Raw genomic sequence first — 15,969 nt, 5'->3', positions numbered from 1 at the left:
ACAGTAGCATTTCAGATTTCCTGTGTATTTTTGGTGTCTCTGAAGTGACTCCTTGTTAACAAGGCAGACTTTGGTCTCTCACCCTTAGCCTTTAGCCTCTACCAAAATCCAATCTACCTCCCTCTCTCCTACTCACTGTAACAAAGTCACATTTTGACTGCATTCCTGTAGTAAATTTTGCTGTTGCGAAAAACACAGTGTCTACCAGGTGAGAATTCACTGAAGGAGGTTTGCAGCTCCCCCTATCACCATTACGATGGGGTGAGCTGTCAAATACTGATCTCCATGCACTTGAATTTTATATAATGAAGATTCTGTGTATTTCTTACATGTGTGTTGCATTTGTACCCCTAGCAACATTTTGCACTTTTCAGTTATTTTGCCTCTTTCCACCTTTCCCAGCTACTGTCAGCCTGAGCACCACGTGCCCTCCTGCACCCCGTAATGCAGCTGAAGCTACGCAGGTGCACAGACCCTCCCCTCTTTTTAGGGCAGGGCTGCATACCCTCAAACAACTGACATTTTCTATTCATTTGTTTGACTCTGGAAAAGTAAACCTGTCAGTGTCTGGACATCAAATGAGGTACTTGGGAAAAATGCAGCAGAACCCAAGTCTAGTTTCCAGTTCTCGTGTCTTTAACATTGAGCAATGAAGCCTAGGTTAATCAAGAACTCTCAGACTAGATTTTATGCTGCACTTAATCTTGCCCAAGTGTTTATAAAAAGGTGCCGTTCCAGCTAAATTGCATGTAAAGCACTCCTTCCATTATAATCTAGAATAAACCCTGCACAGAAATCTAACCATAACATTGCACTCTTCCCATACCACAGTTCTCTCTGCATTTGGCATGTGGATTGTTTACCTGTGTGCTAACATAAATGTGACTCTCGGGAAACACTTTCCTGAAGCAGAAATGCATTCAGCTTTCTTATAAGTGAGATTGCCAGGCTGGCAAATGGGCCTGACTTGGAAATTTTCAGTGAAAACCCTTCAATACTAAAGAAACAACTAAACATGCATCACTATTAAAAGCTGCAGTATCAGAGCTTTAAACAAACAGGGTTGGAATGAAACACAGTACTCTGCAGAAAACAAAGAAGTGGAGATAAGAGGATTTCTGCCTTGCAGAGTTTATACATCCATCTGTGATTAATATTAGGAGGAAAATGAGGGTCAAAGCCTATCTCTGAAACTGAAAGTAGAGAGTGTAGTGAGGGGCCTCTAACTATGCACTATATCAGCTTTTTATTCATGCATATAAGCCTGAAGAATTTGCCATGATACTTGCTCTGGAGTCTAATTACTGTATATTGCTCTAATTATGTCTATTTTTACACTTTGTGTACAACGTGTGGGATTTGGGGGATTTTTTGTTGTTATTATTCCCTGTTAAAAGGACTTCCTGCAAGCTACTTCAAAAAAATGTGTATTTCAAAGCAAGCAGCAATACATATAATCTCTTCGATTCCAGTGTTTGGTAATTCTGACTCTGAATCATTTCTTGCAGTTTACCACAAAACACACTGTCTTCACCTCTGAGGAAGGAGTGAAGACGAACTTTGGTGTGGCGTATCTAGTGCATTACTGAATTCTAAAATATGGCCAAAAAGATATTGGTATGCTAAATCTGTCCTTTGTGTCCCCACAGTCAAATGTGAACTCTTCCTGGATTATCTGGAGATGAAGGTCAGGCCATGTGTCATTCAAAACGTAATTTCCCCTAGATTTGCAACAGGATCACAGATGTAACCTCAGACTTCAGTGTCAGAAAATATCAAATGCCAAGCAAATAATACAGATAAAGAGAGAGAAGTGTTTGTTCAACATTTTACAAATCTAGAACGATTGATTCGCATATAAATATGTAATTTATTTATAAAGAAAGTAACAGCATCCCTGTATACTTAGACAACATAGCCAGGATGTGCTGCCTCTCATGTATCTGCTTTTTTCATCCAAGATCATAAACCTAAAATCTAAGATTTTAATGAGTCTGAATGAAAAGCAGATTATTTTTGACACACTGGAAGAGCTTGGTATTTCCTGTGAAAATACTAGCACGGTCAATATTTTATATACTGGGAAACTGTAGTTCTTTTGTCTAAGGGGGGGTAGTGCAGAAACTGAACAAAGGAGCTCTATTTCTACACATTCTGACTTAAGAAAATACCATGTTAAAAAATATTAAGTTCCAACAACACAACTTTTCCTTCTCGGTGTCCAGGCAGGCACCAATATACAAGACCATCTGGAAAGAAATATGAGAACACAGTATGTAGCTACAGGCACATGGACCAGTGCCTAGTCTAGATGTCGAACATCAGAGGTAACAGTTACTGAGTCTAAACAAATATCCTGAGACATGTGAATAATGAATTGAGTTTTCTACACCCCATTCTTCCCAAATTCCCCTCTAGGGATAGATCCAGTCAATGTCCTTGCAAGACTCTTGCCAAGCTCCCTTGGAGACAGATCAGAAGGACATTGCCACTAATGCTTGTGCTGTGAATAGCAATCAAGTTTAATGACTTCCCATGTATATTAGTTTTGCACTAATGTAGGTCCACCTCTTCAACAGAATTACTCCTGCTTTGTTTGTACAGGTATAAGCAAGAGCAGAACCAGGGACTCACACATCTGGAATAATATTCCTAAAATCAACAACATCCTGAATTTCAACTGCGACTGAAATAAAAATTCAAAAGCGAAGGTCATCTCTGATACCATCTCACTGGCTGTCGGCTGAAGTAATAATACGGGAAATCACGGAATTGCAGCTCTGGGGAAAAGGCTGTCTGACTCCAGTGCCTGCAAACACAAGGCTAAAGATAAAGTGACCATTAACCTTCAGAGAAGGGCAGTGAGGTCCCAGAATGTCCTGCCTGGAGGCTTTACTGCTCCAAGGGGAAATGAACAGAAAAATAAAAGTCAAAACTGCATACTCTTGACATTTAACTCAAATTAATAGGCAACGGTAACATCGCGCTTTCTTTGCTGGCTTTCCTCTGTATAAAGGCATGAATACAGTACCTGGTTCATTCCACAAACTGTAAAATAAGTAGAAAGTATTGAGTAATAATAAATTTATTCCCACCACTTGATTAATCACAAGCATGATTAATCACAAGCACCAGACCTGTGTCCCTCTGCATAGGATATAATATTACCCCATACTGCAGATACAGCTGGGAGAACTGAGGCAGAGTAATTCAGTGACTATTCCAGAATCCATAAACTGCAACTGAACCCAAAGTTTCTGGTGCCTGGAACGGTGTTTTAGAGTCTTTCCGCATACTCCCTAGCTCAATAAGGACAGCCAGAAAGACCCTTCAAGAATAGGCACCCTATAAATATCCAAGATAACTTTAAGTTCACTAGCCAGCCTTCAGCCGTGGGAACTCTTACGGGATCACTGGCATCAAAATGCTGACTTAAATTAGAAATCAATGACTGCACTACATGATTTGGCCCAGCCTGTCCAGAGTTTCAAAATCATCACATAATAAAAAATACCTCATACTGAGCCAATTTCACCAGAACAGACCCATAGCACAGCAGAGTCCTTACACAGCAGCCCAATGCATTACTCAGATTCAAGTTCTGGGAATCTTTAAATATCCCAGTGTGTTCCCAATTGTCTCTTAAATATGCTGGAGCTGTTCCCATCATAATGGGAAGGGAAAATATCTAATAAATATCCAGAGGCAGGAAATAAGCTAATTGCAGAAGAATTTTACCTAAAACTGTTGAATAAACTACAGTTCTGTGTCACTAAGTCACATAATCACATGCTTAAACTGGATGTCTCCTTGGTTCTTCTCACTTCAAACAGTGCAACCACAGATCTAGGCATACACTTAAGTAATGCACTGAGCTGATGAGTATCATCCAAGGATCAGTGGTATCTGAAAAAAGCTACAGTTAAGAGTCATGACAAACTTAAGTTCATTGCTTTAGTATCTTTCTGCTTTACCACAGAGATTAGGGGATACCTACAGCTTTCCTAGGACAAATGCCACTCTCTGCCTCACCACTGTGGCCCTTATTGCTACCCTTTGAACACGACATACTTGAGATCCACTGGTATTGGCTTCAGGTATTGCACCCTTGCTAGTAAGCAGTTCCTTCCATCTAGGAAATTTCCATACAGTGAAATACCAGCCGATGCTGCAGGTCCGAACAGGAAGAGGAGCAGCCATCACCATGCACCATGTAGCTGAAAAGTCACCTACTCCTCTACAGGTTTTATCAGCACCCACACAAGAACACAAACTCAGATCCTCTCATGAAACAGCTCCTTTGGATATAACATAGAGGCTAATCTAACTGATACTGTCTGGCATGGTACTAGTTGAGTCCTCAAGGGACTCAGTGTACTACCTGGAGATAAGCTAGTATGAAGACTAAAGATTAGCTATGCTTATTCTCCACTCAGAGAGCTCCCTTTGGTCACGAAAATACTAAGCAAGACCTCCATCTACTGAGGACTATTTATACATAATGTGTATAAGACTAGGTAGTACTTAAAAGCAACTAAAGGTTGATGAGCTAAGTTACCAGATGGATTTGACCTGCTTTCTTGATTACACAATACCTATATTGTAATATTTTCTCACTGCGGATGAAATTTAGTATTTCATGAAGGCAACTGCAACCAAGTACAAACACTAAATGGTAATAAGACTTCTGAATTTTTTTCCTAGTTTGTGCAAAGTTTTCTTACCATGAATTCACATGTAATTGTTAAATATAATGGGATGTTAGTAAAAAACATCCAAAGGAAATGTCATTGAATGTTGCAGAATAACCATTGGTCATCAGTAAAAATGGTATATTGATGGTATGATCAAGCTATTATTTTGATCAGAATCAGTTGCAAAAACAGCAAATACTTTATCTCTGAAGAGTCCCATACACACTACAAATGTCACACACCTTCAACGAAAATGAAAACCTGTTCAAAATCTGAAATATTTTTCCTTTGGCGGAATGAGGGGACATGATTGTGCTGATGCTGTGTAATGTATAGTAGAATAAAATCTAAGTCATACGCTATGACTGTTTTTATCCCTCTTGTAACTGCAGAATGAAGAGCAGTGGCAATAGCCATAGTTTAAGGGCCAGTAGAGCAGAAGAAATGTGATCACCAGAATCAGAGCATGTAAATTGCTTGTATTCCTTTTTTTCCTCTAATCCAATCCACAAAAGTTGTGGTGGTATCGTTTATAACATAGTTTCTTCCGACTCATCACAATAATAATGGCTGGTTTTCTCCTTTTTTCCCCTCTTTCCTCTATTTAACATGATTTTACACTGCTTAGCATTAAATAGATAACATAAAACCTTTTGCATAGCCTAGAAGCTTGACAAATCAACTAAAGCAAAAACTTCTGAGATAAATGATAGTCTTTCCTTGACTCAGATTTCTTACTTTAAGCTGATTTATTGTAAGAACCTTAACATTTTAATGTATTTTCTTGTACAATAAGATATCATTTTTAATTATTGCAGAACCCACAGCTTTAGGAGTTTAACTCTCATTAAATCCACTCTTCAGTCAGCACAGTAGCAACAAAGTGATAATGCACGAAAGATAGATCCAAAAAAAGAAAATAAGTGTTAAAAAAATAAATGCTTAAAGCAGTACATACTCGCAGTTAACAACATGTATAAACAGTCTAACATTCTTCTGCTCACTCTATTACTCTTGAACTCTTAAGAGCACACAAATGCATTGCGGTTTTGAAATTTTTTTCTGATGTGGAATACCTGCATGCTACGTCTCTTTCAAAGACCAAAATCTTTAAAAATTTAAAGGTTTGTGCATCTGTAAATAAGGTCTTTCTCAATATATCTGCAAAGAAAGAATGAAGGATTTTGGAAAGAACTTTCATTAGTATTGTACACAAGGCAATTCTGAAATGGCATCTCCAGCTGAGTTTACTCTCCTAATGCACAGGAGGTTTTCTATACCCTATTCTCTATAACATTGTGTTGACATCTCCCTTTTTTTAAACTAAGATTTAAAGAGTCAATTATATAAATCCACAAGCTCCCTATGAGGTGTTAAATCATTTGCTGGCAGACTTGAACGTATAGATTGAAAAAGCAACAAAATCAAGCAAGCACCATTCACACACACTCCCTGCTTGTAGCATGTTCCTAAGTAATTATAGTATGGCCCTATAGTTTAAATTTATAGAGAAACTCTTGGACCATTTCTCAAATGTCAAGTAAACCACACAGCCTACCTCCCCTGCTCTCTTTCCCTCGCCCTTTCACTTCCTCCTACTAAGATAATGAAATGTATCATATAAAAAATCAGAGGGTAAATTCAGGAGAACTCAGAAATTGTGACACTGCTTTGAAAGAAAACAGGATGACAGAATGCATCTTCTCTAAACCTTCCCCCTCCTGTCATTACCAGTGCTTAGGAATATAAGAAGTTTCTTGAACCATAGGGATAAAATTTAGCCTGACATTGTGAGAAAAAGCCTTAGACCCCTGTTATCTGGCTGCAGTCATCTGTAGCAAGTCAGCAAAAGGCCTGGGAAAAGATGCTGGTTTACCAGATACCACGATCCAGGGTAGACAAATGTCCCCAGATCACATGGTAAGGGCTGCAGCTCCAACTCTTCTAAGCTACAAATCTTCAAAGAGAAAAAAAAAGACGTAAAAAAGAAAAAAAAAAGTGAAACAAAATCAGCAGCATTAACCCCTTATGTGCTGGCAAGTATCCTTCCCATATAATATAGTGGAATACAAAAATGGTCTCACAAAGTGTAAATTGTGAGAAAGGAAAGGACACATTTGACTGCAAGCTACTGTAACATTTTCTGGCAAAATTATAGCAATAATATTTAACAGATTTCTATGAATGATGACAGCCTCTTCTTACTAGTAAATATCACTTAAATTGAAGAAATGCATGCTCAGCAGAAAGAAGAAAGGGCTGGAACAGCAGACAAAAAGCCAAAGAATGGCAGTGAAAGCAGGATAGACTGTATAACTCCTTGACATACCATTATGCTGAGGTTAGCTCTAGAGAGGGCATCAAAGTCGTGAGCAAAATAAGTATGTGCACTAACCTCCACTTTCCCCCACAGGCTTTTAAGCAGCAATTCAAAAAGAAGCTGTGAAATAAGATCCTCATTACTTCTTACAGTTTTAAGAGCTTAGAGTAGGGAAGCACCCCAGATTCATCATTCCTGAGTCAGCAAAACTGTGATGGTTTAAACAAGTGGGTCTATTGGAAATAATATTTGGTGCTCTCTTCATTTTCAGTCTCTGAATTATTAAAGATTCTGCTTTCAAGCTTTCTGTCCCAGTATGTATTTTGGCAGTTTTGCCTGGTTTTGGTTCATCAGAAGAATGTTCAGAGACTTGCATGATTGCTTGGCTGTACGAGCTATGACCTGATGAGATCTCACGAGATTTATGCGGGGGAACTGCAATAGTCAGCAGGAGTGTGAGGGAGGAATAGTAGTTAAAACGATCCTTGTTAATAACATCAGCTGCAAATCTCAGTGTCTGCTGCTCGCCAAAGAGGTGGTTTCAAGTTCTAACCTGTAGCACTCCTTCCATTGCACATATAAGCTGTCAACCAAAGATATGGAGATAAACCTCTCCAGATGGAGAAAAATCTATTCAGCTTTATGCTTAAACTACACAATAGATTGACCTTAAACAGACAGAAGAATTGGGATAGAAACTCATTTGAGGGAATGATGACAGGACAGGACTGCATTTCCACTAAAACCAATGTCAAGTAACAAAATCTCATGCTATGTGTTTGAATTCATTTAGAAGAAACTGATGAAATTCAAATGGCATCTATGCTTGTGGCATTGGCATTCCTTTTGAAAGCTATTTTAAACTTTAAAAGGATGTATATGTATCTGTGTATGCATGACTCAACATGATGCTGGTGGCATTCCAATAAAGTCAAGCCACCGATTCTTGAGTTCGGGCCATATCCAGAGCTCACTAAAATCAATGACAGTCTTTCCACTGAATTTAACTCTTCCTGTACATCAGACTGCAAGCCCAGGCTATGACAACAGGGACTACAGTCACGCTGCTTTGTCCCCTGTTTGACTTACTGCACAGCTTGATGTTTATGTTACATAACTGAAGATACTCAGACCAACCACACCACGTACACCGTCCACAGTACAAACATAAGGATTACTGAAAATCCTCGGGGGGAGGGGGGGGGAATAAAAATCAAGTCCCCAGTTTGCTAAACCAATGTGTACTTTCTTTTCATTTAGAGAGAGAGAGGGTTCATATAAATAAATAAATACGAATGAACCTCTAACACACTTCAACAGTATCAGATACAGTAAGCATTCTGGTCCAAGTTGTAGTGGATTTTAGCAGAGATTAAGCAGTTAAATCGGTTAACTGTTAAAGATGTGTTTGTTGGTATTAAACGTATTAGATTCTCTCCCACGTACACAAAGTATTGTTCACTGAGTGCCCATTTTCACAGCTGTTCAAAACTGAGTAACATCTTAGCCCTTCTCTTAACGCTTAGGCATGATCCCAGTATTTGCACTTGCAGCTAGTGCTTTCTTCTGAAATATTCTAGTAACGATTGATCTCTAAATAAATTTATTTAGAATTTAAATAAATAGACCTGTATTAAGCAGCTCTTTGGACCAAGTACAATTTCTCTTTTCTTCTTTGACTGTCATACATCTTCTGGTAAAAGAAAACATAGCTGTGCCTTTGTCTGCAGCAAACTCTCTGACTGGTAAATTAAGACACATTTCAAGTGGAGACAAATACTAAGTTTGAAACAGAAGCCAATGCCAGTAAAAATTCTTAAGTGGTAAGACTTAACTTCTTCTGCTGCTTAAGTCTGCACTTACTGGCTCCCAGAAAGACTAAAAAAGAAGTCTAAAAGGGGATCTACTTCTCAAATGTCTGAATACAGCCAAAAACCTGTGCTGTGGGTTCCAAAGGAGAAAGAGTTTTGAGTCATCAAATCTGCACCGGGCATATTTCCATCTTTGTGGTCACAGGAATCTGTGACATATCATTTCCAGAAAACTTCCATCAAATCTTTGATGAAAACACAAGCGAACAGCTTAAGTGGAAAAGTCCTCCAACTCACAATGATCTAAAAGGAGGAGTTTACTTTTGATTCATGTAACATCCATGTAACGTGGTTTTGCTTAGTAGAAAAAGCATTTATATACATACATAATCGCATAAATCTATATATATATGAAACTTGAGTCAGTCATAAAGTCCAGGGTAAGACATGCTTTGCACTTTCTTATACTATAGTGAGTAAGAACCAAGGCAACCTTGAATTTTGCAGATATAGACCCAAATTCTCTGCTGGGCTGGATAGTTCTGGAATCCTTGCAAACCTCACACCCTACCTGTGCAATGGGGCTGCATTTTTTTATGACTATGTAGGAGCTCAGTCTGGAGAAGTGTAACTGTGTTGATCTTATGGTAAGTCATCTACTGACATTCGTCAGAAACAGATGAGCAATTTCACTAGGTCAATGTCACTTTTCAATTGCAATATTCTTCAGGAATTGGCCTGAAGCACTAGCAATGTAGTGGTCTGTACATTATATAGCTAGAAGTCCAAACTACAAACAACCGATCAACCAAACAGTGCAAAAAGTGATTCCATGCCCATGAAACCACTGGTTTAATTTTTCATTGTATTTGTTTTATAACAGCAAGACAAATATATATTTGCATTTCTCATAACATATCTGCAAAGGTACTGGAGTCCTAATTATCATTTATTATATTGTGTGAGAGAAAAAGAAATAGAAAACTCATATTCATGAAGCTGTTAATAAAAGATAAAGCCACCAAACTTGCCTTTCTGTTTTAAAGGTTCCTAACAGTATGCTTCAAGTTACCTGTAACCTCCTTCAGTTTCCACCAAATATCAGAAGGACAATACAAAGTGTCAAAGATCTACGCTGACTGTAATCCCAAGTGGCTCAGAATCTGTGCACTAGGCTACCTCCTTCCAACTCCCCAGTCTGCTACACCAGGTCTGAAATTAATAAAACCCCACGCAAATCTGCATCAGAGAAGCTCTGCTGATTGCATGGGTCTAGGCAGAGGAGTCCACTCACAGAGAGATCTCCGTAGGAAGTACTGCAAGGACACAGCACAATGGCTGGAAGGGGAAAGGGACTTTTCAAATGACATTTCCAAGAAAGCAGTTGGACTAGACTATGGAAAACACTGGAGGTGGTTCACTGGGGATCTTGGATACTCTGTGCTCATACACTGCCTGCAGCTTGTTACCTTGACTAAAGCACTTGCCCTTCCATGAGCCACTCCTACTTGCACAAGGATAGTTATCATAGGAAATTCATCAAAGTCGCTATGTGATCAAGGCTTTTCTCCTGCGTACAGTTGTTTGTAAGATCAAGCTCTTAAACTATGGAGTGTATCTGCAAAATAATCATGAAAGAAATGACACAGTGGTTGTCTTTTCATTCTACTACAGGTTATGGTTCCCATCTGCTCCCTCTACAAGACCCTACCACTTCTCTCACGCCACCACTGCACACTCGCTCTGAGACCGCACGGATTCTCCCAGTCCCCAACACCAGCGTTAGGGCTTCACACCTGGGAGACCGCCAGCAATTCCACCAGCGATGCAGGAGACAAAAAGTCCGGCTCTCGTTAATAACTGCGACTACTCCAGCTAACCAACACAGGTTAAAAAACTGTGTTAGGGCATAAACCGCAGAGATCTGACCCTGAACGACTTCAAGTCCGCAGGTTAAGGGCGAGGATGCCAATCCAGCCCGACAGACAGGGGTGCGGAGACGTGAGCCAGCAGCCGCTGAATAAAGCGTCCGAACAAAGAGCGCATCCCAGCCAGCTCACGCCGCTCGCGTTATTCCGTTACCGCCAAGCAGAGGGCTTCGCCTGCGCAAAGCCCGACCCGAGGAGCCCTCACCGGCACGGCCCCGCTACGCCGGGAGCCGCGGGCAGGACTCTACCGGGACAGCGGGTACGGAGCTGCCCGGGCTGGGGCCGTGCCCTCTCCCTCCCCGTCCCCCGCCGCCGCCGCCGCCACTCACCGTCCGCCGCCCGCACTCCCCCGCTCCGCTCCGCTCCGCACCACGCCGCTCCGGGGCGGCCCCGGCCGCGCGCGCCCCGCCCGCCGCCGCCGCCCAACGGCACCCAGCGCGCGCCCCGGGGAACCGGGTCTCGTGCAGCAGGTAGCAGGCCCCACCTCCCACGCACCGGGGGGGGGGGGGGGGGACGGGAACGGCCCTTCGTGGGAGCGAACGGAGCAGCAGAGACACCCCGAAGAGGCCGGGGGAGCGGCGGCGGGAACGGGCTTCCCCACGGGAAGACGGGTCAGTGTCCGTGTCCCCCCCCCCGCGGAACGAGTTCGGCTCCGCCGCGCTGGGACCGGCCGTGGGAGTGGGCGGCAGTGCCTCTGCCGGAAAGTTGCGCTTGGCCTGGGAAAACCACCACGTTTAAAGAAAACGGAGGGGTTTGATACGGCAGGAATTTTGGCTCTTTCTCTTGCCTTTGCGGGAGGGGAAGTCTGTGCTGTCTCTGAGGCTTCCCCACGGGTTTGGTGTCCGTGGAATCCTGCAGACTCAGACCTGGGAGAGCCACAATAATTCAGCGGCGTAAGGCAAGCCTACAGCATGAAGGTAGCGGGCGGTTCTGCGGCCTCGCTCGCAAGACACAACTGCTTGCGAAAACATTAAGCTTGACCTAAGACGCCTGCGTTCAGCGCATGGCCTAGAAGGTTTGGGGCACGGTGCAGGGCGTCTTCTCAGCATACGTAATTCACGTAACATCTCTCGGGCTGTGGGATGACTTTGAGGCTCTGAAGGATTTTCTCATTGAGGACGTCGCATAACTACAACAGCTGGAAACGCGTCAGGCTGGGAAACTGTCGGGCTGCTTCCTTAACGTGTTGAAAACTGGATTCCACTGGATCGCTATTTAGCACTCTAACTTGGTGTCAAACCAAGCACAACTGAACTATCTTCAATGGTTTAATAAAATCAGAAAGCCAAAGATAAAAGGAATCATTTGTGGAACAGAGAAATTCGGCTTGCACCTGGAAATGTATCTAGTCTAACTAGACACCTAGATGATTTGGGAAAAAAAAGCAAGTGATACTCCTTCCACATGCCTGTCTGCCTACTGCGGCTTGCTTCTTTTTACTCCGTCACCCCCTGTCTTGTCTGTGCTGCTTTGGATTTGACGACCTAACTAAAGCAGACCAAAGAAAGGCAGTGAAAACCCTCTTTGTAATCAGGTAGGGTGTCAGAAGCAGATTTCAGCTAAATAAACGCAAACCGAGATGAGAATCCTTGCCTATCTTGTTGCATTTCTGCAACTAAAATGTTGCAAGGTTACACCTAGAAAACTCTACCATCCTAGATTATTGATACCTCCCTTCTTCTAACCTTTAAATCTATTAACGTTGAAGCTGGTTGTCAATTCACGTTTAAACAGAGTGATCTGCTCTGTAGCAGAACTAGCACTCCATCATAGCGGCAAAGAAATAACAGGCCCTACTTCAGGGATATAGTGACATGAGTGAAGATGGCTCATGCATTCCAAAATGCAAAGTGAATGTCTCCAGTGTAAGTAAAAATTGGTCCTTGTGAAGAACACATGTACATGCAATGAATACCATTTCCCTATGCGACGCTAACAGAGCAGAGATAACATTTCCTACTCCCTCTAACAGCGCTACCGATTTGACTCAATCTGTGAATGCACCCAGTTTCCTTCATGTTATCCAGTTATTTTTGATACATAAAAGCCTCCTGGTTCATCAGACCTGTAAGCAAATCCAAGGAGCTATTGTCAGAAGTCAGGGATTTCATTTACTCTTTCAGTGTCAGTCAGCATGCTTTCTAGGGATACTGAGTGTTACATTGCAAGAATCACAGGCAGACTTATGTTTTCTTTTTTCCTTGTCTCTTCCAGAAGTATCTACAGCTTGTCCAGATTGTTTTTGACATCTGCTGCCTTTCAAAAAAGGAGCCCATACTGAGAATTCACACATGGATTTTCATCTACAGTTAAGAGACAAGACATCTCCAAAACTTCCTAGTGTAGTTGCTGTACGTACTGACCAAGCAAGTTTTCTTGTCACGGTGACTGTCAGTCCTGTTCGGCATGACTGAATTGAAAACCAATGTCCTGGCAGCCTAAAAGACAAGCAAGCAAGGGGGAAGATGAGGCGGGGGGGGGGGGGGGGGGGAGATTTTAGTCACGAGCTCACATCACTATGTTTCCGAGGAAAGCAATTCTCCAGCATCAGCAGTCTGCCTTTCCAACCCCCCTCTCTGACACATTTTCTAAAACTTGGTAAAAATTCCCATCTGGACCTGCTTTATGCTGCAGATGTTTACACATATATCTGCAGGAATGACAGGATCTTGATAGCCTTCAGCATAGTGTCATCTTCACATTGCAAAGTTCGTTCTTCTCGCACTTAGCTGGATGAAGAGCACAGCTAGAAAGTCAGAAGATGCAACTGAAAAATAAACAGAAATGTGATGGAGATGGAAACAAAAGCTAAAAAAAAGGAAGTCCAGCAGAAAGATGGTCTGTGCTTTTGATCTGAAGACTAGATGTAATTCAGGGCATTCCTAGGTCAGGTACCTGCTCTGCACCTGGAACAGACCCACTCTAACAACAGCTTAATATAACGCCTGCTGCCAGCATTAGGATAGTACATTTGACCTACTGGACTGTTTCAGTTTAGGGAGGGGTTCTGTTTTCTTGGCATAGGTAGTGACTAGTCAGTAAAAGAACAGTGAGATTACAGCATCTCATCATTCCTTTCTTTTTCCTTGTTAGTAAGTTAAATTATTACTGGGGGTGCGGGTTGAGGGGGTGGGGAAGAAGAAAAAAAAGAGGGAAAAGTAATAGCTGTATTACACCAGCTGTGAGAAACAAGCAGGCACGATAGAGCTTGCCTACGTAAAGGTATCGGATGGTCTCATATAATATGTTGCCTCTGTCTCGAAGGCTTGAACTCCTTGTGTCCTTGCAAGGCACATTTAATCTTGCTTTTTAGTTTCTTTACTTAGAGAAGTCTACAGATTCCAAGAGGCCATTGGACCACAAGGCAAAAACTTCTCTCTATGGCTGCTACTTGATGTTACAAGCTGTTTGTAATGCAATCCTATGGTACGTTACTGAAGTCTCTCAAATTCTCAGGTGGGAGTTACAAATCAGACTTTAGGCTGGACAGTACAGATCTAACTTGCCAGTGGTTTTATTCGTCGCCAGTTCTCAGTAAACACAAAGACTAAGATACCTCATCTGTATATCAGAAACCCTGGGTCCTTGCAGGTCGAATGAAAGCCAGCAATAGTTCCAGGTGACCAGCAGCTCTGGGAATCTACTCACAAGTAACGCAAATTAGGCATCAGTATCTTTGCAAACTTCTGAAAAGTTTCTTGCAGTCATAGTTTGAATTAAAATAATCAATCAGGTAAGTCAGAGAAAATAATTCCTGTGGCAGGCTTCCAAAGGAACAATGAGAGAATGTGAGGACCAAAACCAGCTTGGCAACAATGGTCCCCATGTACTCAGCCAAGGTAAAGCATATCATGGGGAACCTAGGCAAGGCACACTTTGTTTAGAAGCATTAAATATGCTCTAAAAATTCATTAAATCTACCAGACAAGTTCCAAAGTGGAAATTGAGCAGTAAGAAGAATGCTGATGTGTAGTAGAGCTACTTTTTCTTCATCTCTAACAGATTTATGCTGGGATATTAAAAAAAAAAAAAAAAGTAGGAGTATTTTAAAACTGTTTGAACTACTCTGATTTGCAAGGATATGAAAGTTATTCGAGTTCCAATGCTTTCATTAATAAGAAGACAGCATTATATTAGAACTGCTTTATCAAGCCATCTCATAGATGTTGTTTAACAGAATGGTTTCAAGGAGGAAACTGTTGTTGTCTCTAGAATGGAGAGGAAAACCTGTGTGGGAGCATAGCTAATGCCTGTGGTCTTTAACTGGAGCTGGGGCCAACTCTGTTCTCACTAGAACCTCAGTTCCATTTAAAGGAATTGCCAAGTAAGCTTGCTAGCGAGAAATGTATAACAAAGGGTTCATGAATTTAGATAATTCTGACTCATGTATCATAATTTTATTTATGCCCATTTGTTTCTAAATATCTGTTCTTATTTTTTTTCTGAAGTAAGATGCATTCTAAGGCATATGAGTATTTTTTTATATGCTGCAAGGTAAAAAAAAAGAGCTTGAAGTTGGGCAACTGTAACTTGCAGTACCAGTGCTCGTGTGGCAGATAACCTGAGATTCTATCAATCTTGGCAATGTTTCCTGGCCCATCTTTATCTAAGAATGAACTGTTCTTGGATGGTTTCTGTAGGATACTAGGCATAAACAGAGCTTCTTTTTCCCTCCCTTCAGTGTCTGGTTCATGGTCAAATTCAGGGTTGGGGTTGTTTTGGAGTTTGGGTTTTTTCCTCTCTCTTGAACAAAATGTATTATAAAAAATTAAAATCTCCCTCCAAATTTCTGTTTTTTCTACATCTATTCCTCTAACATGTTATATCAAGACAATGAAGTGTAATAGTGTCATGTCTACACTGAGCAGAATTAACTGTCATCTAGGTAATACAGTTCCTAGTTTGAGTAATTCTAAAGTTTTGGAGATTTATCTAGTATCCTAAATAGGGTCAAAACGCAGACCTACTTTACTACCAAATACAAATCTCAGTCATCAGATCAGTGAAACAATGAGCTTTTCAAGTTACACAGCAGGTGGAAGCAAAAGTCAGTGTATACCGTAAATGGACAGATCAAGGTCCAAGTGCTGATCAATAAAACAAGGAGCTTCCCAAATCAGACAGCAGGTGGAACCAAACATCCTACCTTGCAACGGCAGAGCCAACACGTTTAAACACCATAGCACTGAGAGGTCTTGAGCATATCCCAAAAGGCA

The 15,969-nt window shown here is 41.4% G+C and overlaps 1 protein-coding gene across 1 annotated transcript in view; it reads right to left on the bottom strand.

Annotated features, from left to right (window-relative positions):
- Nucleotides 1-11,128, bottom strand: part of KIAA1210 (KIAA1210 ortholog) — a 59,645-nt gene extending 48,517 nt beyond the window's left edge. Inside the window, exon 1 of the mRNA XM_075054121.1 lies at nt 11,083-11,128. The gene's annotated coding sequence lies outside the window, so the exon portion shown is untranslated. The remainder of the gene's footprint in view (nt 1-11,082) is intronic.
- Nucleotides 11,129-15,969: the final 4,841 nt, after the last annotated feature.

Source organism: Buteo buteo, chromosome 22 (genome assembly GCF_964188355.1).
Source record: "Buteo buteo chromosome 22, bButBut1.hap1.1, whole genome shotgun sequence".
NCBI lineage: Eukaryota > Metazoa > Chordata > Aves > Accipitriformes > Accipitridae > Buteo > Buteo buteo.
This window is presented reverse-complemented; position numbering and strand designations above follow the sequence as displayed.